The sequence below is a fragment of the Pinus tabuliformis genome, chromosome 1_2, assembly GCF_031772625.1.
Source record: "Pinus tabuliformis cultivar Carrire ecotype Pingquan chromosome 1_2, CPIR1, whole genome shotgun sequence".
NCBI lineage: Eukaryota > Viridiplantae > Streptophyta > Pinopsida > Pinales > Pinaceae > Pinus > Pinus tabuliformis.
In genome coordinates this window covers 1,011,641,922-1,011,652,766 of record NC_142298.1, presented here as the reverse complement: position 1 = coordinate 1,011,652,766, position 10,845 = coordinate 1,011,641,922, and the positions used below count along the sequence as shown (strand labels likewise).

Below are 10,845 nucleotides of genomic sequence, written 5' to 3'. Positions count from 1 at the left end.
CATATGTCCAAAAAAGTGAAATTGAATGTATGGTTGCAGAAATGCTAGAGGCTGGTATAATTCAACCAAGTCAAAGTTCTTTCTCAGCTCTAGTAGTATTGGTGCACAAGAAGGATGGATCATGGCACATGTGTCCAGATTATAGGGAGCTCAACAAGATCACTATTAAAGATAAGTTCCCCATTCCTGTCATTGATGAATTACTGGATGAATTGCATGGATCAATTTACTTCACCAAGTTGGATCTTCGTTCGGGATATCATCAAATCAGAATGAAGATTGAAGACATTCTGAAAACGGCATTTAGAACTCATGAGGGTCATTATGAATTTTTGGCCATGCCTTTTGGCCTTACCAATGCACCTTCAACATTTCAAGGTTTGATGAATTCAATTTTCAAACCATTCCTTAGAAAATTTGTGTTAGTATTTTTTGATGATATACTAATCTACAGCAAGTCTTGGAAGGATCATGTTGAACATGTTGACAAGGTGCTACAACTATTGGAGGAGAAACAATTATATGTAAAAAGATCCAAATGTTTCTTTGGAGTCCAGGAGGTGGAATATTTGGGTCATATTGTATCTCATGAAGGAGTTAAGGTAGACCCTAGCAAAATTAAAGCCATTAAGGAATGGAAAATCCCCACATCCATAAAGCATCTGCGAGGATTTCTTGGGTTGACAGGGTATTATCGCAAGTTCGTTAAGAATTATGGGAGAATAGCAGCACCTCTAACAACATTATTGAAGAAAGATTCATTTTCATGGACTCAGGAAGCAACAAAGGCCTTTAAACATCTTAAAGAGGCAATGTGCCAAGCACCGGTCTTAGCTACACCGGACTTCACAAAAACCTTTATTGTGGAATGTGATGCTTTAGGAAATGGAATTGGTGTTGTTCTAATGCAAGATGAAAGACCCATTGCTTTTGAAAGTCGTCCAATCAAGGGAAAGTTTTTAATCAAAACTATTTATGAGAAGGAAATGTTGGCAATACTCCATGCACTTAAGAAATGGCGACCCTACCTAATGGGAAGACACTTCAAGGTAAAAACGGATCATGATAGCCTTAAATACTTTTTAGAACAAAGATTATCCTCTGAAGAGCAACAAAAGTAGGTCACAAAGATGTTGGGTTATGACTTTGAAATCATCTACAAAAAAGGGAAGCAAAATGTGGTGGCAGATGCACTCTCAAGAAAGGATGAGGATATGGAAGCATTGTTGTGTGCCATTTCTATTATCCAACCAGATTGGATAAACGAAGCAAAGGAGGAATGGAAGAATGACGAAGAAGTGTGGGCACTTATTCGAAAGCTACAACAACATTCCAGTACTTCTGATACATTTAGCTGGAAAAATGATTTGTTATGGTACAAAGATCGCTTATACCTCTGTAAGAATTCCCAGCTAAAACAAAAGATTCTTATGGAATTGCACACTTCTCCCTTAGGAGGGCACTCAATATTTTTAAAAACTTACCATAGGGTTAAGAAGGAATTTTTTTGGGATGGCCTTAAATCAGATATTCAAAAGTTTGTGGCGGAATGTTTGGTTTGCCAACAAAATAAAGTTGAAACAATTAATACACCGGGTCTATTACAACCTTTATCCATTCCAAGCCAACGTTGGGAGGAGGCTTCAATGGATTTTATCACAGGTTTACCCAAGTCTGAGGGAAAGAGTGTCATCATGGTGGTAGTTGACAGACTTACCAAGTATGCACACTTTTGTGCATTATCACATCCATTTAAAGCCATTACAGTTTCTACTGCATTTATGGAAACAGTTCAAAAGCTACATGGAAACCCAAAGATTATTGTAAGTTATACCCCTTATTTATATTGTTGTACCCCTATTACCGCCATATTGTTATTTATGTGCCCCATAGAATCCCTCTATTGTTATTTTTGTGGCTTTATATTATTATTGTTAGGTCGGCTGGATTATATTGTGACTCCTTAGACTCCTATATATAGAAAGGAGGTTTTTTCATTTGTATCATCCAAGAATTGTTCATTTATGTAATGTAAAGGAGGTTTCCCCCTCGAAGAGGCTGAATTCTAAGGCGTTGATCTTTCTTTTCTATCTTTTCTTGAGCTGGTTTCATAACAACATATTTCCGCCAACATTTGAAGTGCCTAATAATATTCTGCCAAGAACAAAAGAAGAAATATTATGAAAAGTGAGTTGTGTCTCAACACCCTAAATTGATAAAGGAAAAAAAAAATTGGAGAAAATATTTTATATTATTTAAAAGAAAATATATACTATATAAAGATTTCTTTTCTCTGGGAAAAAAGAATAACAATGACCCTACATAACTAGAGAATAATTAATGGTGGGATTCAAATAAGGCAAGTTCAATCTGGAAAATTACCCAAGGACATACATATTTTCTTGCTCTTGTTTACCTAACTAGTACTCAATATCCAAATCATTCGATGGAACATTTCCACCAGCATTCCAAGTGCCTACTAATATTATGTCAATAACAAAATAAGAAATACTATGAAAAGTGAGATGTGGTCGCACACCCTAAATCGATAAAGAAGAGAAAAACTAGATTATTATATAGACTTGATTATTTTTCTTCAGAAAATAACTAACAATGACCTTACTTTACCAAGCAACCAAATACTACTAACAAGTAGATTTGGTTATATGAAGGGGCTTAATTAAAATTGTTCCTTAACACAATACTTGTTCTTCCAAATCTTGAAATGCTTGTCATATTTTTAATATTTAATTGCTTGGAAAAAATTTTAAATAGCAAAATTCTGAGTAATGCCATTGTGTAACAATTCAACGCATGCCATCGTCACTGTAGAAATACAATATGGAACACTACACAATTAGAAATTGACATTAAAATACTAAGAGAGCCTGTAAAGTTGAGTTTTTAGCAGAACATTGTGGAAAAGGGCACTCATTATTCTACCAATAGTTCTTTTCCACCATAAACATCCATACAAAGCTCTTTGTTTTATGTCTTCCTAATGTTGATAACTTATTACAACAAAATATAGCAATAATAATTCTTTGAACCTTCTGAATAGGAAATTTAACATGTTTCATAGGAACAAGATAATCCTAGATGCATCTTTCCATGAACATATGAAATAATGGGCTTTTTGGAGTTTAGCTCCTGTTTTTATTTATGGAAAAAATAAATGATGCACTTATGCTAAGGTAAAAACCATTTCATATAGAATAGAGGCAATGAAGCATGGATAACATTTACGAAAGGAAATTATTAAATATCCTTGCTCATTAGCAGTAAAATTTCATTCTATGTATCGATTTGGCAAGGCAATCACCAATGGATGCAGTCAATTGGAATAGGTTGATTACTTATACTCTTTGATATAAAATTAGAGTCCTTGTATTTTCCTGGTTGCCCATCTGGCTTATGTATACTATAGTATGTATCAACCAGCTTTGTGATTGGGCCAACGGGAGCCTCTTCCTATGTTCCATACTTAAACTCATCCATAACTATCTTGTGCATCTCTTTCTTGACATCATTGAGCTTTACCTCATAATTTTTGTAGGGAACTGTCTTATTACATGTGCCTCTTTAGTCCCACTGGCCATTTTCAGAATGGTAGGAGGGAAATGCATTTGAATCCTAACATTAAGTGGATCCCATTGAGTGCATCTTGAAGAAGATGTCCAAAGGAAAAATATAAGTCCAACTACTTGGATTTAATTTGTTAACACTTGTGACAACCCACTACCTCATATTTCATAATATAGACATCTGATATTAGAAACTATTGGCCAAAGGATAGAATGATTGCAACCGTATTTGGTAGCACAATCACCCATTCTGGATCTAAAACATCAAAATGAATCTTTACTACTACTTGAGGGATGCCCTTAAACTCCACCTCTACGTTTTTTACTAGCTATGGTGACCAAAGTACCAACAATGTAAATTTATATGATGCAAAATATTAATGCACATTTACATTAGCTTCATATTTATATATGGTTTTTGGATGTTATACATGCACAAACTAAATATAATTTCAATTGGGCATCAAAGCCAAGAAAACCATATGAATATAAATACAACAACCTTCCTATTTCGTAATGGGTTGTTTTGATGTTAAAACATTCATGAGAAAGGATACACAATAGAGATTGCATCTGATTACAATATTCCTCTTCTTAGTCTTCGTAATAATTTCTCTGATGGAGTCCCTCAATATCAAAAGAAACATAGACAAAAAGTGTAGAGATTTAATAATCACTTACACAACCATATATGTGATCAACTCTATTACTACATTCACCACACTAGGATGGAAAAGCCATTTCTGATCCAAATCAACACCATGGAATTTCCAAAATGGCAGAACAAACCACATCAGAAACTGCACCATTCCCCAAAAACTACATGCTAGAAAATAAGTAGAAATAGACCTCACAATTGAAATCCAAACAATACGTAAAAATAGACCCCACACACTGCAAGCCTTCAAACTACGAGCTCAAGGATAACTTGTAAACTTTCACTATTATGCTTATCTAAAGAAAATTGTATGTATCAGCTTTTGGACTTTTCTTAGCCTAGAAATATTTACTTAAACATTTTCAAATTCATGACATAGCTCAGATAAATTAATTGCGACTAGATACATTGAAAACTGAAGAAAATTCTAAATTGACTCAGATGATGGTAGGGCAACAACACTCTCTACAAGGATGATTTCAAGGGAGTCACCACATTGAGTCAAGTCATGGTAAATAGACCTATTCATGTCCTCACAATCACATGGTTGTTCTAGTCAATTTCCAATAGTTACATGATTAGCATGGATTTCAGCCTTATGCTCTAGTGTTGATATTGCATTAGCATTAACAATATTATTTGTGGTCCCTACATGGCCATAGTTGAAATGTGCAGTAGTAGATTTTTGGGGTACTACACTCCCAATCCTTAAATTTGGGACAATTTCTACAATTTCATGCACAATTCACACATTTTGGTGATAATTCATTGATGATACTGTATGCATAACCACAAGGAAAACTTGCACTTGAAGCATGATGATCAAAGACAAATCTTCCCAAATATTGGCCAGATGATCTTCCCAAATATTTCGTACATTCAATGTATCTTTGTACCTTTAGGGGAAATATCTAGTATTTAAAATTATTTTTCTACAATATCATTGGTTAACATATTATTATACAATGAGTTTTTTGGTTACTCGTGTTAGAATGCCACATATTATTCACTCCTCATTGTGCCACTATAACCAAAAATACACTTATGAAGAGTTACAATCCACCATTCTTTTTGTGTTCTTCAGCCCTTGTGTAGACCTATTGATCACTACCCACCAAAATTTATGCAAGTCTTTGCACCTTAGTAAACAATTAATTAGTAAGTTCAAAATTAATAAATATTGTTCATTAAGAGGTTTGAAATTTTACTAGTATAATTAAATAACTTTATTCATAAGCAAATACAATGAGATAAACTCAACAATAATTAAGAGAAAATTTATTCAAACCATAAATTTTTATTAATATATATTAAAAATAGTTAGACACTTAAAAAGATCAATATAGATTCAATTAATTATTATATACTTATTTTAAAAATTAAAATCACTTATCTATAGTATTTAGGTGTTTATCATTTATTAAAGAATTTAGTTTAAGTGCATGAAAGTAAAATAAATTTTAACAAATAAATTTAATTTAATTTAAAAAATTATATAATTTTACTTAATATCAATAAGAAATTAGTAAATTCAACTCTCATTAGCACAACTTGTTGAGGACGAGCCTCGTTAGGAAGGAGATCCACAATCAAACCTCAGCTTAGGGCTAGTGTGGCACACGCCGAGTGTGATCCCTAGGTGACTTTGACGGCTTAGATGCTCTTGGGTGTGATCCCTGGGTGACTTTGATGACTTAGATGCCCCTAGGTGCGATCCTTGGGTGACTTTGACGACTTAGATGCCCTTGGGTGGTGGTTTCTCAAGCCATAGGTCAAGTCTAAAGGAACACAAACAGCTTGGAAAAAAAAACAAAAAACAAAAAAGTAGTAGAAAAAATATTAATAATAAATTGAAATGGTTATCAATTCAAATAACAAATAACTAAGTGGATAAAGCAACACAATTTTTAATATTTATAATTTATTTTAAGGAATATATACAACTTATTTTTCACAGTTATATCTGGCAAGAACAACCACCCTTTAAGATATATCTATCTATACTTTACACAAAAAATGTGAAACCTTCAAAACAACCTTCTTAACAAGAACATTAACAACACAGTAAGGCATTATTATTGTATCTAGATAGGGTTGGATTCACCACTACCACAACGCAGAATTACAATTATAAAATACATCAATTTAGAAATCAATAAAACCTAAACCAAAATTCACTCGATTCTAAACCTTAACATTGACTTGAATTTTGTATTTTTACTTTAATTTAGCTATATTTAAACTAAGCTATAGGTACTAGCTACTATATAACACTTATTACCAGATAAAATGAATGTTTATTACAATATAAATTGATTATTTTAGATTTTGATTTAATGTTATGATTTTGGTAATGAGAAATATTTAACAATTCTTTTATTTTTAAGGTTAAATTAAATCATTTGTATGATATTTTTAAGTAATAAATATAACTCCTTAAGAAATAAAATATATATATATATATATATATATATATATATATATTTTGGTTTTATTATATTTTATTTTAACTTTATTCATTTAATAATAATATAATTTTATATTCAGAGATTAAATAAAAAATAAATTACTTATATTTAAAATTTACATCCATATTTGAGTTATTAATTTTATAAATTTTTAAAACATATAAAATTATTAATAAAAAAATAAAATTAATGTAATGATTTTAATTTTAATTTTCTTAATTGTATAAAGTGCTAAACAACAATTGTTTGGATAATTATTGTGTTAAAAGTTTTGAAATATCTAACTTTTTAAAGAATTCAAAAACTCAAAAATTAATGGAGACTATGACTCTCGTGAATGAGGAGCTTCCAAGATAGGTTTAGTTTACAACTATCTACAAAATTACAATCTCAATTTGGAGGGATTTGCAAATAATGTTTGAAGGATAGTGAAAGTTCAATGATCAAAACAAATGAGATGTTTTGTCTTCTAAAAATATTAGATGATTATTACGAATTTGGTAATGTTATTGTGAGTTATATTCATATGTTCAACAAGATAGACTTAAATGTGCACCTAGTCTACCTAATATAAAGCTTGCCACACAAAAGAAATGGAATTAATAAACCTCGATTCATTTATTGTTCTCATAATATATGTTATCCTTCATTTTTGTATCATATTCAACCTTCACCTTTTTTATCTCCTTGTTTAATCCTTTTTCACACTAACTAAACTTCAACGTTTTGTTCCTATAATGGGTGGAGTATCCACTCCAAACACTAGGCATAATGATTATCTAAATGACTACTCTTTAACCGGTTAAACAACTATGAAAAATCTAAATTAAATGACTACTCTTTAACCGGTTAAACAACTATGAAAAATCTAAATTTTAGTTTGAATAGTTTATAAAAAAGTATATTATTAAACTATTATATTAACATAAACGTATATTTGGTCATCTAAATTAAGCCAATGCCAAGGCTAGCCAGTTTATTGAATGTAAGTCACTTAAATTAATGTTATATGCAAAGTACCATATCGCTTAGAAATATATATATATATAATCCACTCTATGATAGGATTGTTCACTACCTCTATAAATGCAAGAGCATTATGCTACCCTTGATTAACATCTTCTTTTGAATGTGCACGTGTTATCAACAGAGAAACATCTTCGACTACTTCCTATCCATCATCTTTTTCTCTTTTCATATCTCACGTTTCATTTTTGTAAAGAAAAGTATTTGTGAAGCAACTTTTCTTATCTCTCCTGCCTACAACTATTGACATCTTTAGACTATTCACTCTCCTATAAGCACCTTGATTATGTCATCTCGTGTAAGTGCATCTTATGGCTCAACCAGTAGAACTTGTCTTTGAGTACACTTTAACTTTGTTTCGTCTATAAAAATACTAGTATCTTTATCTCTTGAAGAGATATATTTAAAAATCTTTTGAAATATCATTGGGTGCTAGAATTACAATTTAATTGAAATCCTTCAACACTTAATTTCTCAAACTAGGGCTATGTAAGCTTTGAGGTTAGCGCTAAAAATGCCAAAGATTCTGGGATTAACTTCTGCAAATCCTACTTTTGATCTACTAATTAAATCATGTAGAATCAATCAAGCAATAAATCACAAGGAAAACCTTTCAGCAAAATGACACCAAGCCACTATGGGTATTGGATTCACTCAAGAAAAATTCTCACCAACGACTTTCATAAAATAACAAAGAACGGCTTGTAGTCAAACTTAAAATGACATCAAAGAGAAAAATTATGTTCGAGTAGTCGAATTCCAATGCTTAGAAAGCAAAAATAAATTTAATCTACTGTGTTCGTAATTCTACTTCATGTATCATAAATCTCTCATTCATGTACTGGAATAATTACATTCCTCTACCATAATGGGTTCGTTCTCACATGAGAATACTTTGTTCCTGTACTAGAACATTTTGTTCTTGTAATGGAACACTCTGTCACTGCACTTGAACGCTTTGATCCTGTACTAGAACCGATTCACATTCGACAATCCTTCATTCATAGATTGATGTTATAATATAGTAAGCTTAAAATTAACAAATAAGGAAAGGAAACTTTAACTTGAGCGATAATGAAAACAATCCTGAATCGACCACAAAATTTCAATAAAAACAAACTGCAAAGATTCAAGGAAATTCTCACACTTGCAAAAATGACAAACTCATGCATTGCAATAAAAGATCATTATTGAAAAGATTAAACTTAAACCCTTTCTGGATCTCATTCATGGTGCGATATATATGCTTTACATAAGAATAAATATAATGTAATCACATGAAGTCTGTAAACTCAGAAAATATCTTTAACAATTTTCATACTTAACAATATTTGATTTACCGTCATTCATGGATATCGTGATAGCTTAAAGTGATACTCAAAGAAATGATAACACGACTACACTTAGTGTTCTAACTGTGGTACGCTTCACCAAAAAGGAAAGAAACATAACCTAAAGCATGAAAATCTATAACCCTAACTATCTTCAAGAAACGATTCAAGAAACATTCTTAGAAAAGAAAATACATGTTGCGATGCTTCACAAAAAATAAAAATGTTTGAACTGAAATAAAAAACACTCAACGACGTTTTAGCCACTATTAGAGAACTAACCCACAATGAATACACAGATTCATTGATTGGAGGAATTGTGTCCCCTCTGTCTAATGGCCCAATATACTTCGATTGTTTCCTAAACTTTTTAGTTTATGTTTTTGATGAAACAATCAAAAGCATCCTCCAGTTACAAGTCCAGACCACTCGATTCGATATGGCTAAGAAAAGACACAATATTTCCATCCAGACCAGAGGTTGTTTCAGACAGACTAATACCCTCTATCCTGCAGTATTTCATGCTCCTAGTAAAGAGTTAAAGGCCAGTGTCATGGTGTTAACTGATTCCAGGAATTAGAAAATTGAACATCAGGCCATCAAATAGGAAGATTTAACTTTCTCAGAACATTGGGTAGTGTCAATCCCAAACCTCTTGCCATGAAGAGAATAATTTCTGTGAAGAGTCATCGTCTGTTGTTCTTTCATTCCCCAGAAGATCCACCATTGATAGAAGGAGAATAGATCAGACATGCATAAGTTCACCATTGTACAGAAACCCCGAATTTGTAGACACAACTTGCTCCACTTCTATTTCAAACTCTTGTAAACATATTTCATTGTTTGAATTCACACAATTAGTCAATTTTTCCTCTCTTGAACTAACATGTCCAGAGTGTCGTTGCCCTATTAACCTCAGTCATCTCACTGATATTGTCATGCATGAAAACCATAACCCTAGGATAGGAGATGCTCCACCTACCACTTCTATAAATCCTTGTCCTAATCTTAAATGTTCAGATATACCTTTTCCCCATGAAGTTGAACATATCATGATGATGCATGAGGTTATTACTTTGGAAAACAAGGATCCAAGGCTAACAACAATATTTAGCACATTGAGGCTAGAAAAGCCTAGATGTGGGCTTGGATTTCTAGAACAAGCAAATGGACTAATCCCTGATTCAAGATTCGGCGTAATTCCAAATGATTATAGAAAACCTTATGTAATGGAAATGCAGAAGTTTTTTACATTAATGGATGGTTGTCCCAAACATAAAATTGGAGGTTCATGGACGAAAGCCAAGTTAAATTGGGATCTTCTCACTCATCAAGAAGCTGAATCTTTTGGTTTTGCTCATACTATTGAAGAAAAAGTTAAGTTGTCTCATGAATGGAAATAGTATATGGAAGAAACAAATTCCTGGATATCTTTTTATTCCTGGAAAAATATGAGATAGAGAAAAGATGTTATGATGGCTGATGATAGAGCCTCTACTTCATCACTTCACTCTTGGTTAGCCTTAGATGGTAGTAAGGTTGAGACAGTAACTACCTTCACTCCCTATAAAGTTATTGTCTTAGGAGAAGGTCAAAATTCTGCAAAGTCCATTCCTATTGTATTAAAGGATGATAACGCCTTCGGAATAGATGGCAGAATTTAGAAGGCTAGTGAATAATTAAACTAGACAAACACAACCATTAAAGGTCTAGAGATGAATGTGATAAAATCTACAAAGGTTAAAAATAAATTTGATGCCATGCAAGTTTCTTTGAAT

At 32.1% G+C, this 10,845-nt stretch overlaps 1 pseudogene; it reads right to left on the bottom strand.

Moving 5' to 3' along the window:
- Positions 1 to 3,258: 3,258 nt before the first annotated feature.
- On the bottom strand, positions 3,259 to 4,393 carry LOC149209537 (protein trichome birefringence-like 26; annotated as a pseudogene).
- Positions 4,394 to 10,845: the final 6,452 nt, after the last annotated feature.